The sequence below is a fragment of the Crocodylus porosus genome, unplaced genomic scaffold (assembly GCF_001723895.1).
Source record: "Crocodylus porosus isolate Cpor-Errol unplaced genomic scaffold, CroPor_comp1, whole genome shotgun sequence".
Taxonomy (NCBI): Eukaryota; Metazoa; Chordata; order Crocodylia; family Crocodylidae; genus Crocodylus; species Crocodylus porosus.
Window position 1 is genome coordinate 16,426,045 of NW_017728916.1, and position 27,656 is coordinate 16,453,700.

Consider the following 27,656-nt stretch of genomic DNA (forward strand, 5'->3'; position numbering starts at 1 on the left):
GTGACCTTGCTCGCCTTAGGAATGTGCCCCTCTTTGTCTATACCTTTCCCCTACTGGTCCAGGGTGGCCTGCCTCTGATTCTTGGGGACAGCGGCTTTGGAGCAAGAGGGGGACTTCTTTTTGGGCATGGTCCCACTGATGCCAGATTGAGGAGGAACAAGGGCAAGGGGATACTGCCTCCTGAGATGCAGCAGCATCTCCATGGTGGTGAAGCGTTACAAGTCTTTGCTTCAGCTGATTTGCGTTCAGCAGTGTTGGCAGGTAGCATACTTGGGATCATCTGCCACCACAAAATAATCCCATGCCACACTACTCCCCTGCTTCTGGGTTATTCCCCTCCTCAGCAGGCACAGGCACAACAACAGGAGGAGCTGAGCCACCTGCCCCCACAACCTCCTCCAAAGTGCCTTCTAGTGAAGGAGACCTGCTTCTAGGGGAACTTTGTGGAGCAAAAATTCAGATCCTCCATCCTTCCTCAGAATTTCATTTGCTATGGCCCTAAGCTCCTTTACTTCCAGATCCAGCTCCTCCTTTGGCACTGGAAGGCTCAAGCTGGGAACTGAAATTGTGGTGGAGAATGTCATGCTGCTTCTTGTTAGTGGTGCTAGAGGTGGTGGTGCAGGTGCAGGTGCTGCTACCACCTCCTTGCTCCCACTAGCAGCAGAAGATTCATCACTGCCAGGATACAGGGTAAATCTATGGTTGGGGGGGTGGGACTTGCAGCTATCCCTCTGCCCCCACTCCCTCCCCTGCCAGAAGAACTGGCACCTGCCTTTCCAGCACACTTCATAATGTTTGGTGTGCTGCAAAATGTGTGTGTATGTGTAATATATATTGTGCTTTCCTGCACAGTGATGACACACTGTCAGGGGAAACACAGATTTCTTTTTGTGGGGGGGAAAGAATCAAGACAGACTAACAAGAACAAATAAGAGGATTTTGGGGGAAGAATAAGTTGAAAGGAATGGATTGGGATAACAATAAGGATTTTAGGCAAGGGTAAGTAGGAAAGGATTGGATACAACTTACAAGATGAGAGACTAGCTACTAGCAAGAGACTAAGCCTTTCAGATGCTGCTGCAAGAGAGAGAGACAGCTTACAAAAGGCATAGGTCACTTCAGACACAGCTTTATATGTTGTTTCTACATCCCTCCCCTACAGCACTGTGATTGGAAGGGGACTCAGAGAAAGATCAGTCATTGACCAGCTACAGATGTCCATAGTAGAGCAAACTTTCCCCGCCCTTCAGCATTTTCCATATATGGAAGATCATCCCATCCCCCTCCCTCTTCTCAGTTTCTGTTTTGTGCAAGCCTTCCAAATATCCCCAAATTGCTTCAGAGGCTTCCAATTCAATTTGGACCTTTTAATAGGTTTCCTGATTTGATTTGGATTCAGAGATTTGGCCACCAAATTGGGCTGAAACTCCTCTGAATTGAATCACCTACTGAAGCTTCACACAACCCTGCTACTTATTAGTCTCCCATTCTTAACTGATCCAGAAACATTCAGATCTTACATAGTTCTATTGGTGTTAACAACTGGTAGCAGAGTTCTGTAAAAACTTATGCATCACTTACAAAACTAACATATTTTAGGCATTTTGCCAGCCATGGTCAGGTTCAAAAGAACCTACCATTACTTCTGAAAGGGTTGAATTACTACACATTAGTGAAAGGAAGCATTTTGCAACTGAAAATCATTTTAATCATTCCCCAGAGAAATTTCAGTTTGGTATAAAAACATGCAAAGCTCAAGTATGTTAAGCACCAAGAGAACAGCCTGGGAAAATTGTTTATAAAAATTATATCAAACATCAAATGACATGCCTCCAAAAGGGGAATCTGCTGAAAATAGGATTGGACTATGGTGTGCAGTCATTTTAACAAGTTGCTTGTTCAGCTATCAATAGCATAACCTTAATTAAATCTAACAAACAAGTCCACAAATGCTTGTTTAAATTGGAGATGCTCCTAAACTATTAAAGTTCAAGCTCTGTAGTTTAAGCCCTTTGTTGTAAAGAACACTGAACATGAAGTTCTTTGAACTTTGGAGCAATTGGGGCTCAATATCTGAACTTCAGAGCTGAGACAGCATCTGGGATATAGCAGTATTTCTCTATAGAAAGTATAGATAATAACACCAATTTTCAGATCCTGTTGTTGGTGACACTGGCATAACCCTGGGTAACTCAGAGGGATGGAAGACCACGAGTGTCGAGGAAGTCCTTCTGTTCCAGGCTCAGAAGAGCCAAAGCCCCCGCTTGCCCAACCTTTGCAACCCTTTCTCTCAGGCGCCTGCAAATCTCCTGTCCTTCTGGAAAGCAGGTGAGCTAAAACTGTTATCTGTGGAATGCAAGGGCACCGCTCGGAGAGAGAAAGGAGGAGGAGGGGAGAAAGAGGGGGGCCAGCTGGTGGAAAATCACTGACAGTGAAACTGACCGGGGTATAAAGATCTCGCTGTTGCAGGGTTAGGTGTGCAGGATTTGAGACAATACAGTCTCCCTGTGCCTTTTACCTGAGCTCAAATAAACTCTGTCTGCTTCTCCCCCAGTGTGTTTATTTGGCGCGACACACACCGGGCAACGAACCCAATTGTTGCCTCCCTCGGGCACCTTGTGCCGGCAACACTGTGATGTGGTAACTCTTGCTAAATGCCGACAATCTACTGGGAACCAAGACTGCTATCTTAAATACATTGGGCATTCATTTTCTTGTGCTTTTTAAAGGTATATAGGAGTAGAAAGGACCTTCCAAGCCACTGAGTGGTGTGTACAGGCCACCACTTATCAAAAGATTTCTAAAAAAAATCAACCTAGCTACACACAACTACAAGCACAGCACAACAACACGAAAAACAGGAAGTACCAGGAACTCCTTTCAATTTTTGACAGGTAAAAGTAGGGAGGAAGGCGGGGGGGGGGGGTAGGCACTGACAATACCTTGTCACCACAATGACAGAGAAGTCTCAAAGTACCAGCAGTACCACCAGCACACTCCAGCCATAACTGAAGGAGGGCACACAGGGCCAGAGGCAGGAAATGGTGAAGGGGGTGCATGAGGCCAGAAGCAGAGTGGCAGCACTGTGGGGCACTGGGTGGCAGAACTCCCTCCCTTGCCATCCCCCCCATCATTCATGATGGGCAATTTTCTAATTTTGAATATAGCCACTATGAGTACCTATAAATGAATGGGAAGGCTCTTCTGACATGTTGGAATTACAGCACATTAGAGCATATTCGATTAATTGAGTCGATTAATTGAGCATCCTGCATCAGTGTTCCCATGCTTTAAAAAGGTGCCAGGGGCACTTAAATTAAAGCTTGTCAAATGAGTTTTAGTTCAAGCACCTCTGTTGCCATTTTTAAGCATGGGGATGCTGATACACAACATGCTGTGTCGCTTTAATTAGAATGGTTTAGCGAGCCACTCTAATTAAAGCACCACGCCCCCCACCCCAGAAACACATGTAAAACACATTTGCTATTCCTGGTCATAGGGTATTATCCACAACTTGACAGATTTGTTGAAGATTCATGCTAAAGGAGTTGCTATTTCATTCACCAGTTATTTCAGCAGTCTGGGATAGAAAATATCAGATCTGTTAATTTTGTGATAATAAATGTCACAGATTTTCCCATAAGAACACTTGACTAGCCCCCCCACCCCAAACCTGCCTTTGTGTGATCTCTCTGAGCACCCCCTGAAGCCATCTCAAATGTGGTTTCTACAGTATGGGGAAACTACCTATGAGAACCTGAATTCCTCAGACTCTGAGAACCTGGCTTTTTAGTCCCTTAACCCTCTCTCACTATCCACTGTCCTTCTTCAGGGAGCTACCTTCTGGTTAACTCCAAAGAGAATAGCTTAACCTACTTTTCAGGCTGCTCTGTCTATTGTGATGCTTATCTCAAACACCTGTGCACAGATTCTAGGGCTAGGGGAGAGCGGGTGGGGAGAGAAGGGATGCATGGCAACATCATTTGCTTGTGACCTCCCTCTGTCTGCTCTAATTTCTCTGGTTAACTCCTGAAGTAGCCCAGAAAATCAATTTCCTGCATGTAGGAAGATCCTTGAGTGGAACAGTAATCCATTCCACCCCTCCAGAATACAGGCATATAGACTGAGACCGAAGTGAGGAGGTGCTGCTCCCCTGTGCCCTTGACTGGTATGAAAATCACTTGCAGCTAGGGATAACCCATCATAGAAAGGGAAAAAAAGACCTCTGATCTTCAAGAACCCCAAAATGTACTATGACTCCCTCAGTTGCAGCTGAAGAATGGGTGCCTTATCCATTTTGCCATCACTCATCTTTGGACATCATATTTTACAGTTAAATCAACATTCCATGGCTCTCAGCCTGTTGTCGTAAGGTCTGTTTTCCTGATCTCTGATCATGTGGTGGCTCTCCTCTGGACTCTCTCAAGCTTCTCCACATCCTGTTGGAATTGTGGAGCCCAAAACTGGAAGCAATATTCAGCTGCGGTCTCATCAAGGCCAAGTACAAAGGGCCTTGTACTCGGAGATTTGCTTGAGAAGCATCTATGGATGCAAGCCAGTGTTTTGGTCACTTTACTAGCTGCAGCATTACATTGGAGGCTCATGTTCATCTTGTGGGCAATGATGACCCCCAAGTCTCTCTCCTCCATGGAGCTAGCCAGCGTAGCACTGCCGAGCCTATAAGGATGCTGCAGGTTTTTCTTCCCAAGGTGGAGAACCTTGCATTTTTTGGTGTTAAACACCATCAGGTTCTCGTCTGCCCATTTGCTCAGCCTGTCCATGTCAGCCTGGATCACCCTCCTGTCTTCTGGTGTGGATGCTTTGCCCCAAAGTTTGGTGTCATTGGTGAACTTGGCCAGTCCACTTCTGACTCCAGTGTCCACATCATTAATGAAGATGTTGAACAATATGGGTCCAAGAACAGAGCCGTGGGGGACCCCACTGGTCACAGGATGCCATGATGAGTGACTTCCATCAATTACGACCCTCTGGGTCTGACCACGGAGCCAATTTTCCAGCCAGTGGATCGTGGTGGCTCCAAGGTCACAATTGGCCAGTTTCACCAAGAGGTGATCATGGGATACCAGAGTGAAGGCTTTTTTGAAGTCAAGATATATGACATCAATCTCTTCTCCTTGGTCCAGGTGATAGGTCCCCTGGTTGTAGATCTTCCCTGGGATAGAAGTCAGGATGATGGGCCTATAGTTAGCTGGATCTACTTTCCTCCCTTTCTTGAAGATAGGCACCACACTGGCCTTTTTCCAGTCTTCAGGCACTTTACCAGAGCCCCAGTAGTTTTCAAAGATCCATGCCAGGGGCAGGGCTATGATGCTTGCCAGCTCCTTGAGTACCCTGGGGTGCAGATTGTCAGGGCTGGCTGACTTGAAGGTATCCAGCTTCTTGAGGTGTTCCTTCACGAGGTCAGCATTAATGGAGGGCATTTGAACAGAGCATATGAGGGAAATGGGGAAAAAACTGGGCATAAAAATCCTCCCTTTCCTAAGTTGGCAGTTGATCCTTCATGGTTGCTTTGTGCTTATCTCTGTCCATGCACCTGTGCTGGGTGTCTCTGCCCTCTGGTGCCTGTGTGTGCAGGGGATGATGCATGCATGGATCTGGTGTGTCCATCTGCACCACACCATGTGGATGTGGAGTCATCTGGTCTCTGGAATAGGTGAAGGGCCAGGTCCATCAAGGATATATCCTGCCATGCACAGATCCCAAGCTGGAGGAGGGCACCAAACCCTGGGTGCCTATATCTTTTGCCTCCTGCGGAAAACCTGAGTGGCTCAGAGTGGTTAAACCCTTGAAGCCTAATCCTACACAGCTGCATAAAGCCCCATCCCCTGGGTGTTTTGAGGCCTACTGGAGTAGTTCAGCCTTCCCCAGGACTTTCCTCCTCTACCTGCAGGGTATGGGTCATGGCGCAACTGCCTTTGAGTGCTGCATGATTGGGAGAGCACATGCCCACTCCTTAATTGTTTAAATGCTTCATAATGTTCCTAGAATGTAAATCATATTTACTTTATTGGCCTCTACAGATAGTATGTTACCATGTCAGGGGCTTTCTAGAAATACAACGCTCACTGCTCAAAGATTGAAGTAATGCACAACAGTGAACTCCTTACACGGTCTACTACTAGGTCATATGTTTTATATTTAAAGAAATTTTATTTTTCTTTAGTGAATATTCTAATAAACTGTTTTGTGAAAAATTACTCAGGGCATAAATACATGGGAGGAGAGGAAGACTACATAAAAAGAATAAAATGAAAAAAAGAAAAAATGTCTAATGAGATCTTCCTATTGTATTATGCTGAGCCATTGTGGGCACTGTCACCTTTCCCATTTCTCCAGTGTGAATCCAGTTAACCTTCAGTTGATCACTAAAACAATTAATATTGTGATTATAATTGTTGGCTTTATTCACTACTTCAGATCAAAAGGAGATTCACAAAAGCTTTCTCAATTTGACATAAAGTCTACAATTGAGCACAAGGGCCTTGGAAAGGAGGGAGGGAAAAGACAAAAGCACTGTTTAAAATATCTCATTACAGATGGCAACATTTCTTGTCAGTGCTGTGTTTCCTGCCTCTCTCCAATTCTGTTATGAAGGTTGAAAGTTTGTGTCTGCCTATCCTCTGCTGCACCTCTTATGGCTTATGTTATATACAGAGGAAATGGACAAGCTCAGCAGTCTGCATGCCAGTAGGGTAGCAACAGGCAACAAATAAACCATTATAGTTTTCTTTATACTGCTTTACTGGCAGAGGACAATATAAAAGCAGTACTATGCCAGCCAAACTTACACAGTTGACAGGTATATGGATTGAAAATATGATAGCAATTAGAGACCCTGACTAAAAAAAAAAAAACTTTCACACACAGAAACCACTACTGCTATTTCCTTCTTAAATAATTCAGAAATACTCTGGTTTCAGCATTCAATTAGGAGCTAACAACTGCTAAGTAGGAGCCATACTGTGCCAAATAGATCCCAACTAGGGCACCCCATGTGGCAGATCTCTCTCCTTCAGTGTAGAGACACAGTCATCACCTTTTCCTTTTAGACCCTGCAGAGGCCTTTGAGTGCAGTTCTGGGTTTAGGCTTAGGCAGGGCAGGTCCTTTTTCTGTTCAGTTATTCCTGGACTATAACATCCTGTCTCTGATATTATGCAAATAGTGTGGAAGAGAGACTAACTTTACACAATTGTGCAGCCATAACCAGGTGCTGGATCTATGCTAGCAGAGAAAACAGAAGCACTGCTGGAGTCCTGAATTGATAAAGAGGCACATGGTTTCCATTTCAAAGCCTCATCAGGCACAGAAACCCGAGGAAGTAACTGGTAGGGAACCCTGGGTCCCACGGTGGATATTTTTCTTTTTAAACAGGAGAGGATGATATGGGACTAACTTTTCCAAAAAAATGTCCAGTTGATATTTTCCCCAAATAGGCAGATATTTTTGTGAAGAGAAGACAAGTCTGAAGCAAAGCAAACAACTGATGCAGGGCCAAGTGGGTATTCTGTATGTTGTTAGTTTTAGGTTTTCTCTCTCTAAGTTGTAGCAATTTGTCAAGTATATTGCCATAAAGAGTTACAATATCAGAAAATGTCAGACAAATGCAACAAAAAAGCACTGAAAACCTTTTCTGATAAAGCAAAAGTAGCAAATACAGTTACAACAGCTGCATGCACAGCTGTGTTTCCAGGGCAACACCTCACAATTCATATGGCTACAAAAAACACACTACTCCATGGGGGAGTTGTGAAATTAGGGGGGATATCTGGCTAAACTGGAATATAGAAAAAATGGACTAAAGCAGAAAAGCAGCAGGAACACTGAAATTATGAAGCCCATGCTGATTTTGAGTGTTGTAGGCTGATAAAGTGTGGGTTGTGCTTTGGTGAAGTCATGGCCTTTAGATCTGTCACACAGGTTTCCCTTTGTCTCTTAAGTTCCAGATCGCCCATTGACTGAAGCCACAGGGAAAGACTGTTAGCTTGAAATTGATAGTGCATTTACTGCCACTTCATTTAGTTTCAGAATAATGGCACAATCCTTTCCATGTTATTTGCTTGCTTAAGCAAGTAACTAAGCAATTAACAAGTCAGTACACTGTGATAAATAAATAGTTCATAAACATTTCATAGGGAGAAAAATCCCATTACTTTGCTTCTAATATTATTATTGTGCTTATGTAAAGAGAAAGTAATAAAGCTCATGATTTAAAAAGAATATAAAAAAAAGGTTTCCCTTGTATGGACTAAGTTATAAATGTACTAAATTATTCAAAAATAATTTGTACAGTTAGCAAGCCAAACTTCTTCAGACTTTGTCAAACTATGAGTTATGTATGATTCATACCCCTGGAATCTGTTACAAAAAGAAAAGAAAAGGAAAGAAAAGTCTCAGTATGGATGAATCAAATCTGTATAAATCTTTATCCATCCTAATGTTTCTATGGTATTAAAAAGGCTTATAGATAATACACAGTAGAACGTGATTTGAAATGTCATGAACAAGCTTAAGGGACATTTATAAAGATTTTCTTTTTAACACTTAAAAAAGTAGAGTCTCTTCTTTGCAAGGTTTCTAATATCATATTTAGCTGGAGTCGGTCACAATTTCAAGTAATATATTTAACAATACAGTTGATAAATTATGACTGTTAAATGATATATTTAATCTTGTATCTATACAACTGATTTTGTATATTTATTTTCAGCATGAATCAACAAATGGAAAGAAGTATTGTTACTTAATAAAAATGATCCATTTCCATTACAACAGGGTTTTCATTTTTGCTATGTATTATATTAATTTGGATATTTACATTCATATGTTGGTTAATGAATTATATTATTATACAGTTGTTACCAGTCACCGTTACTGATGAACTCTCCATAACAGTCATATAACACTATTTGTATGATCATCTGTCAAGAAGAATGTGCATGAAGAACAAAAGCAGGAAGTGTAATACAAGATGTACATGGACAGTAAACAAGAATTGTGCTTGCATAGGCTAGGTTGGTTTTTACATATGCTTATTTTGCATCTTCACTGTTCAGTTCTGTATGGGATGAATGTGTGCAGTAAGCATGTAAACACTGAGGCACAGATTTTGCAATAAGTAAGGCCGGTTTAATGTGCTGTTAATAATTCCTTATAGTTTTAAGAAACGATCTCTCTTCCACTCTTTACTGGGGAAACTGATGTCATTAATAACTCATACAAATTGTGGCTATTAAGTAAATTAACAGACAGTGAAGATTATGGAATCATGAGTTTCAGTGAGATGTCAGGTTACGGTGACAATTTAAGTAGGAAGAGTGAGAAAGAGAAAATTAATCTAAAAAGTTTTGGACACAGCCATCAACTTTCGAAGATGGAATCATATGCAAATATACTACTTTTCTTTATATGAAATAGCTCATATGTATACATTGTTATGAAGTGAGTGAGCTGGATGTTAAGTTCTAAGAAACAGGCACAAGCACAGATACATGCACAGGTACAGGCACAAATTATATATTTCATGTGTAGATGCATGTTTCTTTATACACACACACTTGAAAGAGTATATTTACCATATATCAAGTTATTTAGCCTCTTACCTCCGTAAGGTTAAGAACTTTACTAATAAGGTTAGAGAATTAGGCCAATTTAAATGAAGAGAAGTATAATGAAACAAATACCAGATTTAGATAGTCTGAAGAACTTTGAAGAACTTTGCCATCTAAAAATCACATGAAGATGAGGTTTAGCCAAAATACGTTTTTGTCCTAGAACATAACATACAAATAAAACTAAATATTTGCAAAAGTCATAAAATGGGGGTTTTTTAAAATTTAAAGTCTTCCTTTTTTACTTCTTCCTCCCTTCCCCAGTACTTTTCCCCCTTCAGACACAAAAGTGGCAGAACAGAAATGTCATCATGAAAAATAGCAGAGCCATACAATAGTACAGGAATATAGAGGTAAAGCAGAAGGTAGAAATGGGTACCTCTAGTACGCACATAAGTAAAAAAAAAAGTATTATTAAATTACATGGTTAGCTGGCAAGTTGCTACCATATTTTTGATAGTACAACAGGGCTGGGCGATTAGTTCAGCTGCAGGGACATTTAATGAGTTCTGGTGAGCTGTCAAGGGCTGCAAGGATATCCCCACCCCTTGCCAGGTGCCCTGTCCCCTGGTTGCCATCCTGGGACTAGAAGTCTTGCCCTGACTCCTGACTTCTGCCACTGGAAATCCCTCCTCTTGTCCTTGAAATACTCTTTTTTGAGGGGGTGCCATCTTGAAAAACCCTCAACCCCCCAAATCATATACTAAAAATGAAACATCTACCATATTTTAATTTTATTTTAAAAAAAAGTTTGTCCTGATTTGTGTGTTTGTGTAGTGTATATAGAGGCTAATGCATAATAGCTCATAATAAAGTCTTACTCTTGTATATTGTGTGGGGGGCCAGAGGAATGTATGTGGGGGATATGTTGGTTGTGTGTGGTTGGGGGAAGATGTGGTTGGGGTGTGTGCATGGATGTGTGTGAGTGTGGGATGTGGGGGTATGAGGTGTGTGTCTGGAGTGTGGGGCAATAGTGCGGGGGTGTGGGTATGTCTGGGATGAGTGTGGAAGTAGAATGAGTGGGGGGTGTCTGGGTATAGTGGAGTGTGTGGTTGGAGTGTGGGGTATGTGGGAGGGTGTTGTGTGTATGTATAGGTATGATGGGGTGGGATGTGTGGGAGACATGGGGTGTGGATGTAGGTGTGGATGCATGCGGGATGTGTGACGGGTATGGTGTGTATGTGTGGGTATGCTATTGTGTGAGGGAGGATGTTGGATGTGTGCCAGTGCAGTGAGGGTGGAGTGTGTGAGGTGGTGTAAGTATGTGCATGGGGTGTGTGGTTGGGTATGGGTGGGTTGGGTATGAGCATGTGGAGGGCTTCCCTCTGCCTGGCTTTCCCCACCCATTCTTTCTGACAAGGTTGAGCCCAGACCCTCCACAGGCAGGGGGGATAAATCAGGGCTGCCTGCCTGGCTCACAGTGCACCACAAAGGGGTGAGAAAGCAGATGCTGATGGTGGGCAGCAAGGAGAGCCCTGAGCAGAGAAGAGGGGAGGGAAGTGGAGCCTAGTCAAGTCTGGTGTTGCCAGCTCTCTTGGCCTCTGTTCCATGCCTACCTGTGGAGCTACTCCTAAGTGGGGCTTAGGGGGGCTAAGTGGGGGAGCACACGGATGGAGGGACAAGGCTTGAAGGAGCTTAGCTGCTCACAAAGCCCAACTAAGCAGGAGTGGGACAGGCAGGTGGGGCAGGAGCAGCAGGAGCCAGCACAGGACCAAAGGGAGGTGTAGGCAGAGCCCATCCCCTGCCCCATTTCTTTCAGTGCTGCAGCTTCCCCTCCCTACCTGCTGCTCAGAGCACTGCAGCAGGAACATGAGGAGGATTTGCTGAAGGCTGGGGGAACTCAGCCATTCCCCAGGCAACTGCAGCCCATCCAGGCCTGGAAGCTGTACCTGTTGGTTAGGGCTGGGGTCCTCCACCAGACAGGCTGGGACTGCAGCACATGCTCCAGTCAGGAGCAAACAGGACTTGACTCCATGCAAAGCACAGCAAGGGCAGCCTCTAGCCAGGCCACACACAATTAATTGGTGGGTGCCCATCTGCAGACTATATCCAATCAGTGGGCAGGCCAGATCTGGCCTGTGCATTGTACTTTGCCCACCCCGTACTATGTTATCATGAGTAAAATTAAATTATCACATTCAGTTTTGTATTATGCAATTCTTATCTCACCCTAAAATTTTTTTTACTAATAATCACACTATTGTACTTTGCATTAGATCTAGCAGAGTTGTGACTAAGCAGTCCCATGCCCTGGGCAGCCATGCAAAGCCTTGGGCAGCATCAGCTGCTGTGGTGCCAATTGCAGTGGTGCAATCAGCTACTGCCCTGGTCACCTCTCCACCCCTTAGTTATGCTTCTGAAATCTAGCATAGCTATGCTAGATTTATGGAGAGAGCTAACAGAATCACAGAATTAAGACTTGGCTCCATTTTGCTATTCCAGCAAGAATACAACAAAGACCTCCACAACTCACTGCACTTAGCTTTTGTGTACAGGATGAACTTTTGTACAGTTTCAGGGGAAACCTATTAATTATTTGAAGATCTAAGACTAATTAAAGACTAGTCCTTTAAGGAACTTATCTTATGTAGGTAGATCCATATTCTATTTTTGGCACAGTTGGGAACTAGGGGTGTGCAAAATGGGCCCTATTTGATTCAGATTCAGCCCATATTGGGGACAGTGATTTGATCTGTTGATTCGGATCACTGTCCCCATTTCAATTCAGCATTGACTCATCAGATTCAATGAATCAGCAATTTGGACACAGGCACAGCTTTAAACATTTTTTTCTATATACCCTGAGATAATAGCACAGCTTGTGATCGCTGCAGTGCTGGGGCACATAAAGCATCCCACAGTAGTGCGGGGGCTCTCCAGCATGCTCAGCAGTGAACCCAGAAGTGGACTGGAAGTACTGTATCAGAGGCATACATAAGGAGCTTGGTGAACAACTGTTCACCAGGGCACCCTGGGGGAAAACTAGAAACAACGGCCACAAACTCCTGGAACATACTTTCAGGCTGAACATTAGGAAAAACTTCTTCACAGCTAGGGTGTCCACACTATGGAACAAGCTACCCACACAGGTGGTGCAATCATCTACCCTAGACATCTTCAAGAGAAGACTGGACAGCGTCACCTGACCCAAGATCTTTTCTGCTCATGTAGATCTGATGATTTTTTGGGGTCCCTTCCAGCCCTATGATTCTACTTCCAGTCCACTTCTGGGTCTGCTGGGGACCACACTGTGCCCCTCCCAGTCCAGCAATTGGCTGCAGGGGGACCCCAGGTGCCTCCCCAGACCCAGAAGGCACCAATCACCAACTCAGAGGGATGCAGGTTCCCCCTGCAGCACACTCCCTGGTGGACCGGGGTGACTTCTGGTCAACTTCTGGGTCTGCTGCCAAGCGCACTCGGGAGCCGCCCTGTGCTTCTGTGGGACACTGCATCTAGCCCCAGCACTGCAGCATTCAGAGTCCCTGCTACCTAGAGGTATGTAGAAAAAAACATTTAAAGCTGTATCTATGCCCAAATCACCAAAAATGTCTGAATCTCTCCAAATCGATTTGTAGGGTTCCAAATCGATTTGAAGAGATTAAAGGGTCCCGATTCAATTCAGATTCGGAGATTCATCCACTGAATCAGGCCGAATCTCCTTTGAATCAAATCACAGGCTGAAGCTTTGCACAGCCCTAGTGGGAACCTTTTTTTTTCTAGGATGCCCTGACCACTGACTCCCATTCCCAAGCACCAAACCCAAAAATACAGTGGTGAAGCCAGTCACATGGCCATTTCTGGGATTTTGTCCCCAGTATACTTAGAGGAGCTGTAGGGGAAGCACACCAGGACCAGCTTGACTAATGCATTGCTGGATTTAGAACATTCAAATGAGAGTCCCACAGCACCAGGAAAGTAGTGTACACAACCTGTAAATCAGTTTTTTCTTTGCCCCAAATGATTCTAAATAAAAGAATTATTCAGATTCTTCTATCTTCTTCTTATTATTTTGTGTTGTATCTAACTGTTATACCTGTCCTCTATATAAGCAAATTCTGGTCAGTAATCCAGGTATCTAACTGGCTGGAGGGCCGCACCCAGAGTGGTGGTGAACAGGTCTTATTCGACCTGGAGGGATGTGGGCAGTGAGGTTCCGCAGGGCTCAGTCCTCGGGCCTGCACTGTTCAACATCTTCATCAACGACTTGGACGAGGGGGTAAAAAGCACCCTGTTCAAATTCGCAGATGACACTAAGATGTGGGGGAAGTAGGCACACTAGAAGGGAGGAATAGGCTGCAATTAGACCTAGACAGGTTACAGGGATAGGCAGATGAGAACAGGATGGGTTTCAACGCTGACAAATGTAAGGTACTACACCGGGTGGGGGGTGGGAGAACCAGCAGCATACCTACAGGCTGGGGAACTCCCTTCTCATCAGTGCAGAGGCAGAAAAGGATCTTGGAATCATTATTGATGCCAAGATGAACAGGGGCCGAAAGTGTGGGGATGCGGTCAGGAAGGCCAACTGCACCTTGTCATGCATCCACAGATGCATCTTGAGCAGGTCCAAGGAGGTGATCCTCCCCCTCTATGTGGCACTGGTCAGGCTGCAGCTGGTGTACTGCATCCAGTTCTGGGCGCTGCATTTCAGGAGGGATGTGGACAACATGGAGCTGGTCCAGAGGAGGGCCACTCGCATGATCGGGGGCAGCAGGGCAGGGTCTATGTGGAGAGGCTACGGGACCTGAACCTGTTCAGCCTCCACAAGAGAAGGCTGAGGGGGGATCTAGTGGCCTGTTACAAACTAGTCAGGGGGGACCAGCAGGCATTGGGGGAGTCTCTGTTCCCCCAAGCACTACCAGGAGTGACCAGGAATAACAGTCACAAGCTGGCAGAGGGTAGATTTAGGCTAGATATCAGGAGGCACTACTTACTTTACTGTCAGGGCGGCTAGGATCTGGAACCAACTTCCAGGCAAAGTGGTGCTGGCTCCTACCTTGGGGGTCTTTAAGAGGAGGCTAGATGTACACCTTGCTGGGGTCGTTTGACCCCAGTACTCTTTCCTGCCATGGCAGGGGGTTGAACTGCTCAGGTCCATTCCGACCCTACCAACTATGAAATCTATGAAATTTTTTAAATGACAGTGATATCAACCAATCAACATACTACTTTCATGTTCAGTTTATAAGAAGTATTTTGTAAACACCCTGTCTTCCTGTTGCTTGACTTTCTAATGTTTATTTCTTTTAATCTCCTAAAAAATTGAGATTTGCAGGAGTCTTAAAGTAGCAGCTTCTAGATGCCATCTGAATTATACAAGAATACAAGGTGATTTTGTTAGTTGGCATAACTTCTACGGGCATCAGCACATTTTAAAATGCTTTAGTATTATCCATTTCACTGTGGAAAGATTGGAGGGGCCAGCTTGATAGTACAGGAGGTGGACTCTCTTGTTACAGGGAGTAGGATGTGGAACAATGGCTTGATGTTGCAGCAAAATAGGCTTAAATTGAGCAACAAGAGGTAAGAACTTCTTGAACTGTTAGAACAGTGAGCTGAGTCTGAAGCAAATACTAGCTGCTTCTCATAGGCTTAGTATGTATGTATGTATGTATGTAGTTCAGGTTGACAACTAAATACAGCTACAAAGAAGTAGGAAAAGAAGAAAGATAAGCGTGTGAGGAATAATAATTGAATTACTGAACTTTTCTAAAAATTCTTTCCTAATTACACCAAACTTTTTAAAGCAATTAAGCTTTCTAAAAAAGACTCCCTACCTAAATTCCAGATGTGGCATCTCACCATACCAAATTTCAACTTTGGAAATTACCTTATTTTCTGATGCAGAAATATCAATTTGCATGTTACTGTTAGACCTGCTGTAAGTGTGCAATCTTGGAAAGATTTGGTTTGAATTTTTTAGGTATATACCTACAAACACATGTGTGGCAAGGGTATCAGTGCTGTGTTGAAAATAATTTTAATTCTAATGATAATTTATTTCCAAAAAGAACGCATAATAGGGCATGACAAAAAAGCTTGACCAAGTGTATTTATTTTTAAATTTAGAGAGAGCCCAATGTAGACCAAAAGTGTTCTTTTGTTGCATAAAATGAAGTCTAAGATCAATTGTTGATGTTTCAATACTGCAAATTGCTGATTTCCATGGGGATTCTGTCATCTACACAGAGTGCAAGCATTTACAGAAAAAAGCTGGCAGTAGAAGTAGGCTTTAATACGAAACTTTATTTGCATACTCTTTCCCACCTATAATGAACCTGTTGGTAAAAAAAATGGAAACTCCAGTTTTGTACCTTTCATTTTTAAGATATTTGCCACACCTTAAAATAATGGGAAAAGATAATAGAAGCCAAGTATTGCCACCCGAGCAGTTCAGTTAAGTACGAAATCCTTTCTTGCAGATCTTTTGCAGTCTTTGAGATGCCCAAGATACCAACCAATTATACTTAAAAGTGTGCAAAACACCTTTGCTTTGTTTGCTTTGTGTAGCAGGAAAATTAACAGCTTTTCATATTGTATGAAATGTGCGTGTATTGTGTTACTTTTGTCTTGAACTAGATTACTGTATATATCCAAATCCAAGATGATCCCCCAATAATTAGATTCTATATGTGGAAAATGTATAAATTTGTTATACTTTTCCAGGTACAGAATCTAATTATTGGAGGGTCATCTTAAATCTGTTCCCTCAACACTGTGATGGGGAAAGCAGCAGCAGGGGGACAGTTGGTGGTGGGGCAGGCATCGGAGGAGTCAGGTGGCCTGACCCCTGCTCACTTCCCCTCATCATGGCATCCCACACTAGTTACCTATCCACCACCTGCCATCTCTCTGCTGCCTACCTTTCCCCCTTTCAGCTCCATCTGGGACCTTGCTCCATCTATTATTTCTGCAAGCCTTTCATATTTTTATGCCTGACAATTTTATTTCTTGATACCAGATAAAATAAGATACCAACTCAGATAAAATAAGAAATGAGCTGGGCTAGTCAAATAAACACAAACTAAAATTGAACACAGGCAAAGACTAAGTATTTTAAATACTTTATTTAGTATTTCATTCATTCATAGATTTAGAGATCAATATATAATAGGTAATATATCCTCAAGGTTTTCTATATGGGGGGAAAATAAGCGTCCCTATTAACTAAAGCTATACTAACAATGAACACTGCAGTGCCATCTGGAGGTACTCACGTTAACTTTAAACATGCAGTGTAGTCACATCAGGCATTTATATGTGTGCTCTGGGAGACAGGAAAGGGGGACCTTTAATTAGAGTGACTCCAGGAGCCACTCTAATTAAAACATTTGAAGCATCATGTGTATCAACATCCCCATCCTGAAAAATGGTGGTGGTGGTGCGGGCTTACCTAAAACTTGTTAAACAAGATTTAATTAAAGTGCCCCTCCTCCCACCATTTTTTCAGCACAAGTACATTGATACCCATGATGCTGGAATCTGAAGGAGCATGGTGATTAATCATGTCTATTCTGGCACACTGTAATTATAGTACATCAGAGCAGCCTTGATGCATGTGTATAGGCATCCAGCAACATGAAGCTGTGCCAGGGCTAATGCAGGGGTGGCCAATCTGCAGCTTGAGTACCACAAATGATATGAGCAGTTTCTGTGTGTGGCATGCAACAAAGCAGGAAGTTAACAAAGCACAGCAATAGACTGGGCAAGAGGCAGAAGGAAATGCTTGGATGCTTATCTTGCTGGGGTCCTTTTACTCTAGTTACCCCCTGGGGCAAGGAGCTGGACTTGATCTTTGAGGTCCCTTCCAGCCCTAATGTCTATGAAATCTAAGCATTTGTGCCACTACTTTTGACTACTGCAGATGCCCCTGTACATGTGGTTTGGTGTAGGGCAAACTGCCCCACTTCAAGGAAACTCCCATTTCCCCTCTTCTTCAGGCTCCAGTCATGCTGGAGGAGCCAAGGGAAAACTAAAGAAGGGGAGACGCTGTGGCCAGCAGCCAGAGCCACTAGACTCCAGCAAAAAGAAAAAAAATGCTATCGAGTCGGATGTGCAGCAGGCCATAGAAGAACGCAGCACCCACCAACGGTCCCCATATCCCAAGATGGGGCAAGTGGATGTTCGAGTGTTAAAGCCCGGAAAAAAATGGCAAATAGATTTTATAAATCCACTGAAACCCAGTGAGGGAAAAAAATATATTTTAATGACAGTGGACGTAGCCACTGTCTGGCCGAAGATGTGGCCTATAGCCGAGGCTACCAAAGAAGTGGTGCTGTGGGCTCTAAGAAATTTGAAAGCTCATTCTGGGAAACCACACTGTTTAAAAACAGACCATAAGTCTCACTTCAAAAAGGTCATGCAGTAGTGTAAAAAGGAAAATGTGGAACACCACTTTGGTATTCCTTACCATCCAGAAGGTCAAAAAAAGGTAGAGCACTTAAATGAGAAAATAAAAAGAAAGTTGAGTATTGCCCAAAAGGTTTTTAAGAAAGAGTGGATTCAGCAGGTCCCTTGAGTGTTATGAGCTCTACAGACATGAAGGAGAAAATGGAGAATAAGCCCTTTTGCCCAGATGATGGGCCAACCCCCCAAGTACCAGTAGGAAGAAGAAGTGGAATTAAGCCTAAAACAAGAAAATCTGAACCAATCCCGCCAGCCCCCAGTAGGGGCCCAAGTGAAATTTCATGTCCGTCCAAGACAAAAGAGAGAACTAGAGAGACTAGTTCTGACCTAAGGGCAAAAAAAATTGGTATTAGTAGGAACCCGCACCAGTAAATATTAAATTCTGACTGTGGCTGCTGGGCTTCAAATATCCATTCTTGAATGACCTTCACCCTGGTGATAAACCTAGGGCATCCTACAGGCTCGCGTCATTGACCTAGCAGGTGTCTCCTCTTCGAGTCACCTCCCTCGTTCTATCCTGCCATGACTTGTTGTTCCTCAATGGACGCAGTTGGTCATCCGGTTTGCTCGATGGCCTGTCATTCGCCCAGCAGTAATTCACAGGGCTCCGCCACCCCTACACCAGAGCCTCATGCCCCCTTGTGTATATTCTTCTTCCATCAGCCTTGTCCTCTGGCATGGAATTGTGTCCCATGGCTTGTTGCCCATGGCCAGGTTCGCCCATGCGGGTCTGCTCCATCTGCCTTCCCTGACTCCACCCCTTTTTCCATGGAAACACAAAGAAAGTCTCTGAGGCTCTCCCTTGGCCCCATTCCTCGGGGATACTTACTATACCCTCTACTCCTCCCCTTCACATGAGGCAAGAAAACAGAAAATCATCAACAGAACACTGAAGTGATGGGCCACTTCCTGACATGGCTACACCCTGTCCTCTTACTACTCTTTCCCTTACTCTAGAAGGGATGCTTCTCTTACTGTCCGTCACCTCTGGAATTCCTTCCCATTCTTTCATTGACCCAGCTGAGGCTGGCAACGATACCTGCCCTGATTGTATCTTCGGGGCTCTCCTCGGGGTCCTCCCCTTTGGTGTGGCTCCCTTCTTGCCCTGGTCATCCCAATACTCCCACCTGGAACCTGTTTGAGAGTTGACTGTGTCTCTGGCTCCTTCTTTGAGTCTGGAGTGCCTGCTGCTCACCCGCCTTTCTGACTGTGCTCCTGACAGGGTACTCTGCCCCACACTGTTTGGCTCTGCCCCTGGCTCATTGGGCTCTGTGGGTTCCATGGGAAAGGTCCTCTTCCCTCCCGAAAGTGGCTGCAGCCCCCTTCCTTTGCTGCTCTCTCCTAGTGCAGCAGATAGGCAAAACCCATCCTTCTGCGGCACTGGCCACCTTTTTTATCCCTGCCAGCCAGTGCTCATGGCTGACATTAATTACCAGCCGGCCTTAACTGAATAAAGAGGCGGCTGATGAGACACATGGGCTCTTCTTTCCACCCCTGCTGTGCTGCGTTTCCTGTTGCTGGTAAGTGTTTATTGTTATTTCTTCCCTCTCTTTCCCTGGGACACTGCCTAATCAAACAGTTATCTTTCAAAAATCACCATGAAAATCAAAATACTAATGTTGATAATGAAATTAATGAGACTTGACGTGTTAAATTTACCCACCTAAATGGACCGCTGAGATTACCCTCCCTATTCAATTAAACTCAAATATGGAATTAAAAAGAGTATTGAATGTCGGAAACCAAGATGTGACCGCTACAGATTACCTGGCCCAATGTTTCTTGTCCCCGCCATAGCCCGTCAAAGATTTGTATCCAAATTATTCCTGATGAAAATTTGAAATGTGAGTGTTTACCCCAATGACACCAATTAAAATAGAGTTTGGTGACCGGCTAATCTTATTTGGAGCCCCTATGGAGCACAGTAGTGCATATAGATTAATGCCACTAAAACTAAAAGATGCCAATATGGGGAGACACCCACCATGGGGTACATGTCTCCAACTCTCATGAGATTATCACATTCCATTACAAAATCTCAGCGGCTCCACAAACTAACTAGTCATTATTAACCCATAATGATAATTATGTCACCAAACTTAAAAAATTTCAACTCACCAAAACAGAAAACACACATGATTTTGCCAAAGGCAGCTATGAACATATTGCGCACAATGAGTTCCAAGTGTGTTGTTTTCTAAAATCACAAAGTCTATAAAAGATTGTACACCCAGAAAGCGCCCCATCCCAACAGGTATGGGATGTCTTGTGCAGAGAAAGAGAAAAGGGGAATCTACTAAATGAACAAAAACAGGAGTTAACAAACAGAATAGTAATCTCCTTTTGGATTTTGGTGGGTCCCACCTATCTGGAGGTGATCCCCACCGCCATTAAGTCTAAAGTCCTAAAAACTTTTGTAGTATTCCTTTTGGTATTCGTAGAGAAATTTGTAACTTTACAATAAAAAGTGAATGTCACCAAAATACACCCCTAGTGCAGCAGATAGGCAAAACCCATCCTCTCTGCTTGGCAAAAAGTCTCCAGTTCATATCACAAGTTCCACTGTTCTGAGAATGCTAGAAATGGCCGAAGTGGCACTCAACCAAATAAATATTGAAGTTGTAAAAAATAAGCTTGCCAAAATGAGACAGCTTATCTGGCAAGCACTAGAAAGTCAAATTATAGCCAATGCAGAATACCAAAAGAACCACATCAAATCACTAACCACAGCAGTACAACCCCTCAAACAAATGCAATCCATTCTAAGTGCAATGGTAAGGAGAGAAAAAAACCTTGCAATTTAAACAAGCTCAGCTATAGTTTGTGTCACAGTGAAAACCTTCATATTGCACCAGTATAAAAAGCAAATGCTTTGAGTTAAATCCAGAAATCCAGTAGTCATCTCAAATTCTTATGTAAAACGGTACCCAGAGTGTAACCCCTTTTTGCTAAAGGTATATCGTCAGAGATAAAAGCACCATTGAGAAAATACATCCGCGTTAAAGCTGTAAGAATAAAAACAAAGGTCTAACCTTTGTATAAGTATGTTCCCGTCCCCATAGTTTTAGCAGAAAAAATTTAAACCCCTTGGTCCCCTGCCAGTGGCTGACTCAATCTGAAAAGCTTCTAGACCCTAAAAAATGTAAGCAGTGAAGACAAAATGAGTAGATGTACTACCGAAAAAGCTTCTTGATAAACCCTTGTCATTTGCATCAAAAAAGTGTTAGTAATTGCATGTTAAATGGTATTTTTAATCAAAATGCCATGGTGATCAATAACACTATTGAGTGCCTGTGTGTAGCTTCAGTAGTCCCCATAACATAAGATGATGAAACCATCTCCTGGACTCCCATTAAGAAATGCTGCTGTAATGCTATGGCAGTTAAAAGTGAGAAGCATATTTATACAAAACCAACTTACTCCCAGTCACAAGCATTGACAAAAATGTTTCCAATAAATTGAACAATATCATTAAGTCCTTCTTGGAAAGCCGTGTACCAGCAATTAAAAATGTTAGAAAAGATAATTAAAGCTTATAGTAATACTTTAAATAGAGAAAAACAAACAAGTTTGCATATCATTCATCAAAAAAATAAACTCCTAAAGTTAACAGCAAAGTTAAAGTCAATGTCTGGACAACACTAGTATAATATCTTCTTAAAATATAGTCCTACATAGACAAAATTGATGAACCTAATGATACATCCTATAATGATTGTGTTATTGTATATCATTGTTTTATGTTTCTTAATGTGTATAATACCTGCTATGTTCAAAGGCTATATTAAAAGGTCAAAAGCTAACAAATTATGTAAATAAGTATGTTACCTTGCAAAATTTTAATCAACATGAGTATATGCAAATGTGACCAGTCACGAAAAGATTGTAAGGCCCAAACCAGGCCTAGCCCAGAGAAGCCTCTGGGAGGAGGCCAACCTAACCCTAAAGGGAGGGTCAGTTTTGCAAAGCCCAAAGGCTATAACCAAATGCATCTGTTGCCACTTGCTAACACAAAAAAAAGAGAACTACCCTAAACCAACCCTCTGCCCTAGAAAGTCATAGGCCTAGCAGAATGCTAAAATAGCAATTCTAAAATTGAAAAATAACTGTTTGCAAAAATGAAATAACAGCTTGACTCTAATCCCAAAAAAGGCAGTAAAGCTAAAAGTGAACACCCCCCCCCCGCCAAAAAAAGATAATGGGGAAAGAAAACTACTTAAGATGAGAACAGTCAGGTCTCAAGTGAAACTACTTCAAAGAAGACAAAGCTGAAGACCCAATAAAGAAGACAGTCTCGCCACCCTGGACGCAGGGTGGGATTCCCGAAACCTATCAAATAATAACAAAAAATAGAGTGTAGAGTGCCTTTCCTCCAGCCCGACGTGCTTGCAGCTCAAAAGCTTGTTGTAATCATTTTTGTATATATTATTAATTTTTCTTCATAATAAAGAATGGCACTTGAGTTTTACCTAGCGTGTAACTTATGGGTTACTCACCTACCTCTGTAGAAAAGGGAGAGAACCCCTAACAGGCCTCCACTTTAAAAACTCCTTTAGTGGCAGCTAGAGAGTTTCCTATATATCATTTTTCAGCCAGTTCTAGCCAGACAATATAAAGTTTTCTAGAGTTGCAATCAATAAACAAACGTATTAAAGAGTTTATTTGCAGTCATTGTAATGCAACACAGTAGACTACTACAAGGTGAGGGGTTGATATTGTTTGCTTTGTTTTTAAAACCATGGGTCATTAGTTCATGGTATATTTTTGTTATTCTTTCCCCCAATACTACCAAGTAGAATTACATGTGGTAAAGACCAACAGTTTCTACCAATCTCTTTTCCTTACTAAAGGAGAGAAATAGCTGTTCCTCTAGCTCTGATATAACTCAAGTCAAACAAGACAAAGAATATACCAAAGAACTCTGATATACTCAAGCCAAATTTAGGTCAAAGAACTTAAGTAAAGTGGCAGGGGACAAACTTCAATCCACATGACCCAAATAAAGACAGAAGTTGACCTGGAACTCAACAAAAGCAGCATTTCATACCATGGAAGTTATCTTCAGGTCCTTCTGAAGGCAGAAAACTCAGAGGCCTGACTCCTTCAGGTCTCCTCACATACTTTATTTGCTAAAGGATTTCCACTTTTTGCTTACTGTTTTACATTGCAACAGTGTTGACAGGAGACAAAATATGCAATTATTTAATCTGAGTATTTAAATATTTCATAGTCATTTAAACACTGTTCTTACTGTGAACAATTTGAAAATTTCAAAATGTATACATGGAATGCCAATGGAATACGACTTTGAAATACCAAAGACAAGTACATTTGATGAAATACCAAAAATCGGGGAGCCTCATCAATAGAACAAAGAAAAGCTCTCAAGATAAAAATAATATTACATAAAATGATGTTGGCTAGAAAAGATTCTTCTTCCAACATTTGAAACAAATCACTTAAACATCTGCAAACTGGTTTTCTTTACGAAAAAAACCAAACACGTTCACAGGTGCCAAACAGATGCAAGACTATTTATAGCACAGAAAACAGAACCTGCAGACAATGTGCACTGGCACTAAAAATGGTGTTTACCAAATATTGTGCATCTGAGGAACACAAGTTCTGGGGGGGGTTTGTTTGTTTGTTTTAAAGGAAAATGTTTCATGTTCCAATCCAAACCAGCCAAACCAGTTCCAAAGCTCTGAGTCATTCAAGAACCATATGTGGCCCTACTACCGGCAAAAATCTTCCACCCCTGCCTGGGGCTTCAGATGCTTCCAATTCATTCAGTGGGCATCCTACACGTAGGCCCAAGCCTGGAGGCCTGGGGTTTGGATGCCCCCAAGTTTTGTTTGCCCTTAGCTGTATGGCCCCCAGAACAAGCAAGGGAGGAGTCTCCCATTCCCATAAAGTGAGTGTAAAGCCAAGATCTTCCTACTGGAAGAGAAAGTGGAAGGTTAACTGTATATTACCTCCACCTGAGTACTACGTCTTACCAAAAAAGTGGGTATCCTCAGCAACTAGGAAACCTACCTTTGTAGTCATGGCATTTCCCCTGCCAGTAAAACTGAGATCTGCCAGAAATCCACCCCCTTCCCCACCCCGGCATTTAGATTTTTCTTGCAAAGAGTTGTTGCTAGTAGGTACAAACCCAATCCCGTTGAAGATTATGGTAAATCACCCATTAATTTCTATGGCATAGCCCAAAAAGAACAGTGGAGAATGCATTTTGAAAAGGGGTGTAGAACCCCAGACTTGTATGTGTACTGGATTGCCACATACAGGTATGGCTAGAAGGTTGGAGGATTCCTAGAATGCCTGAACTTCTACCCTTCATGATGTCATAGCCTCATTATGTATGCTGTGACCCAGTTCCATCTTATTAAGAGGCTTGGAGCATGTCCAGTTCTGGTAAAATATGAGTGAGACACTGAGTAGAATTGAGTATCAGGTGCAAAAGAGAGACGTGAGAGATAAATGTGTTGTGTGCATAAGGTTTTCATTGGCTTATAGCATGATTGACAGAATAAGTGATGAGTGACAAGTAGATGTATAAATAAAAGTGATGCACTGCATCACTGCATCACTGCATGGTATCCTATGGTGCGTATGTTGTAATCTCGTGCTTTGACCTGTTCTGTGGTTTAAGTGCATCCTTTAACTATAGTGTGAGTGCCCCTCTCCAGTGTGAGTGGCTTCTGAAGTGTCAGTGTCTCTTGCGAGATTATTATAGTGACTGCGTGTGTATGACGTGAGAGTGTTTGGATGCTCTGAAGTGCCTCGCCTGCAGCATAAAGGTCTGGAATCTCCACTTCTCCTGCAACATTGAGGAAGGGTAACGTATAACCCTCCCTGGGCCCTAGGCCTGTTCTGTCACTGAGAACTGTCAGGGCCTCACAGTGATAGGGCCTGTGCATGCGCTATACTGATACTCAGTGTCAGTAGTGTATATAGTGCTGTGTATATAGTTGCTCATTTTGTTTGTTGCTTCCGTAGCTTAACCTATTCTGTAGTTGTGACACTCCTGTAACCCATTGTGATTTAATCAGTAGTCTAATACAGTTTTGAAACTTCATAGTTTCATAGTTGGCAGGGTTGGAAGGGACCTGAGCAAATCATCAAGTCCGACCCCCTGCCAAGGCAGGGAAAAGTACTGGGGTCAAATGACCCCAGCAAGGTATTCATCCAGCCTCCTCTTAAAGACACCCAGGTTAGGAGTCAGAACCATTTAACCTGGAAGTCGGTTCCAGATCTTAGCTGCCCTGACAGTGAAGTAGTGCCTCCTGATGTCTAGTCTGAAATTACCCTCTGCCAGCTTGTGACCATTATTTCTAGTCACTCCTGGTAGTGCTTGGGGGAACAGGGGCTCTCCCAGTGCCTGCTGGTCCCCTCTGACTAGTTTGTAACAGGCCACTAGATCCCCCTTCAGCCTTCTCTTGTGGAGGCTGAACAGGTTTAGGTCCCTGAGCCTCTCCTTGTAGGGCCTGCCCTGCTGCCCCCTAATCATATGAGTGGCCCTCCTCTGGACCCTCTCCATGTTGTCCACATCCCTCTTGAAGTGCGGTGCCCAGAACTGGATGCAGAACTCCAACTTCGGCCTGACCAGTATCGCATAGAGGGGGAGGATCACCTCCTTGGACCTGCTCAAGATGCATCTGTGGATGCATGACAAGGTACGGTTGACCTTCCTGACTGCATCCCCACACTGCCGGCCCATGTTCATCTTGGCATCAACGATGACTCCAAGATCCTTTTCTGCTTCTGCACTGACGACAAGGGAGTTCCCCAGCCTGTAGGTATGCTGCTGGTTCTACCTCCCCAGGTGCATCACCTTGGACTTGTCAGTGTTGAAACCCATCCTGTTCTCATCCTCCCAGCCCTGTAACCTGTCTAGGTCTGATTGCAGCCTATTCCTCCCTTCTAGCATGCTCACATCCCCCCACATCTTAGTGTCATCTGCGAATTTGAACAAGGTGCATTTTACCCCCTCGTCCAAGTCACTGATGAAGATGTTGAACAGTGCGGACTTGAGAACCTAGCCCTGTGGAACCCCACTACCCACATCCCTCCAGGTTGAAAATGACCCATCCACTACCACTTTCTGGGTGCGGCCCTCCAGCCAGTTAGTGACCCATCTGACTGTGTAGGTGTCGGTGCCACAGTCTCCCAGTTTTTTAATGAGAATGGGGTGAGAGACAATGTCAAAGGCCTTCCTAAAGTCCAGAAAGACTACGTCCACTGCTACCCCAGCATCTAAGGTTTTGGTGACCTGGTCATAGAAGGCCACCAAGTTGGTCTGACAGTACCTGCCTCTAATAAACCCGTGTTGGTTGCCCCTAAGTACAACCTCCCCTGCTGGCCCCTCGTGGACATGTGCCAGGATAATTCTCTCAAAAAGCTTACCCAGGATTGAGATAAGACTAATTAGCCTATAGTTTCCTGGGTCCTCCTTCCTCCCGTTTTTGAAGTTGGGAACCATATTGATCCTCTTCCAGTCCTCTGGCACCACACCAGAGCACCACGAGTGCTTGTAAAGCCATGCCAGGGGTCTCCCAATGACCTCTGCTAATTCCTTCAGCACTCTGAGGTGGAGATTGTCAGGACCAGATGATTTAAATATGTCCAGTTCCTCCATAACAATTTAACCTATTGGTGTCTGTCACATTTAATCCAAAGCCTTCAGGTGTAGGCTGGGCAGTAGGTCAGCCTTCAGTTTTTAAATCCTTTGCCCACATGCATTTAATTTTAAGCAGGCCCAAGGTTGTTTAAAGAGGTGTAAAGACCCTCCATCCCCCTTGCTGTTTAGGTGATGTACAGACAGAGAAAAAGCCAAAGGCTTAATTGATTCAGTCTTTGCAGGTTAATCTAAACTCCATAGATTAAATTCAAACATAAGTGAATAGACATTTACCTTTGATTCATGAATTGCAACCACATGCCTGCAGTGTCTCAGTCCAGAAGCTGGGGGGCACTAGAACACAGCTCTCTGGCTGTGTGTTCATTTCCTCTTTCTGCTGTCCTAGAGGGATTTGCAGTCCAGACTTATAACAGCAGGACTCTGGAGGATTCCTCAGCACTCTCTTCCTGCTTCCAGGTGCCTTGGCATTTGTAGTGCATGGTTGCACCTAGCAGTAAGTTTGATCAGTGTAAGGGGTGTTTAAACCCCCTTCCTGGCCTCAAATCCCAGCCAGGGTTCATTCAGGGGAGCGGGGAAAGGGAGGAGAAGGCTGTCCCCCTTCTGCAAACTGGCCTGCATTCTCAGCCAGGCTTGCCCCCAACACTTATCAGCCAGCACTCACTGCTCCACCTGGGGAACAGAGGGGCAGGGCTAGCCCTGCTCTCTGGAGCAGACAGAACAGCCCAGCCCAGGGCTGGAAAGCATGCTGGGATTCTGGGGGACTGTGATTTAACTTGAACCAGGAAGGGTTTTGGGACAGAAGTTGCATAAACTAGTTTCACCCAAATCAGTTAAGTATGATACTGCATTCAACCAGGTTTATCTTAAACCAGTTTTAGCCATTTCGAAACTGGGTCATGTGCACTGAGCTGCTGTTCTGTTTAAACCAGTTTCTGATCACTTAAACCAATTTATGTGTAACTTCTGTCCCTAGCCTTAG

At 43.5% G+C, this 27,656-nt stretch overlaps 1 protein-coding gene and 2 long non-coding RNA genes across 4 annotated transcripts in view; 1 reads left to right on the top strand and 2 right to left on the bottom strand.

Annotated features, from left to right (window-relative positions):
* PCDH11X (protocadherin 11 X-linked) overlaps positions 1-27,656 on the bottom strand; it is a 1,248,873-nt gene that overhangs the window by 485,435 nt on the left and 735,782 nt on the right. The gene's annotated exons all lie outside the window — the stretch shown is intronic.
* Positions 5,064-26,350, bottom strand: LOC109311041. Its single transcript, XR_002101382.1, has 2 exons — positions 26,309-26,350; positions 5,064-5,156 (listed from the first exon to the last, which is right to left on the bottom strand). It is a non-coding gene; the product is annotated as an uncharacterized LOC109311041 (long non-coding RNA).
* Positions 5,084-27,183, top strand: LOC109311040. The gene is made up of 4 exons (XR_002101381.1): positions 5,084-5,162; positions 13,228-13,235; positions 22,603-22,605; positions 27,172-27,183. It is a non-coding gene; the product is annotated as an uncharacterized LOC109311040 (long non-coding RNA).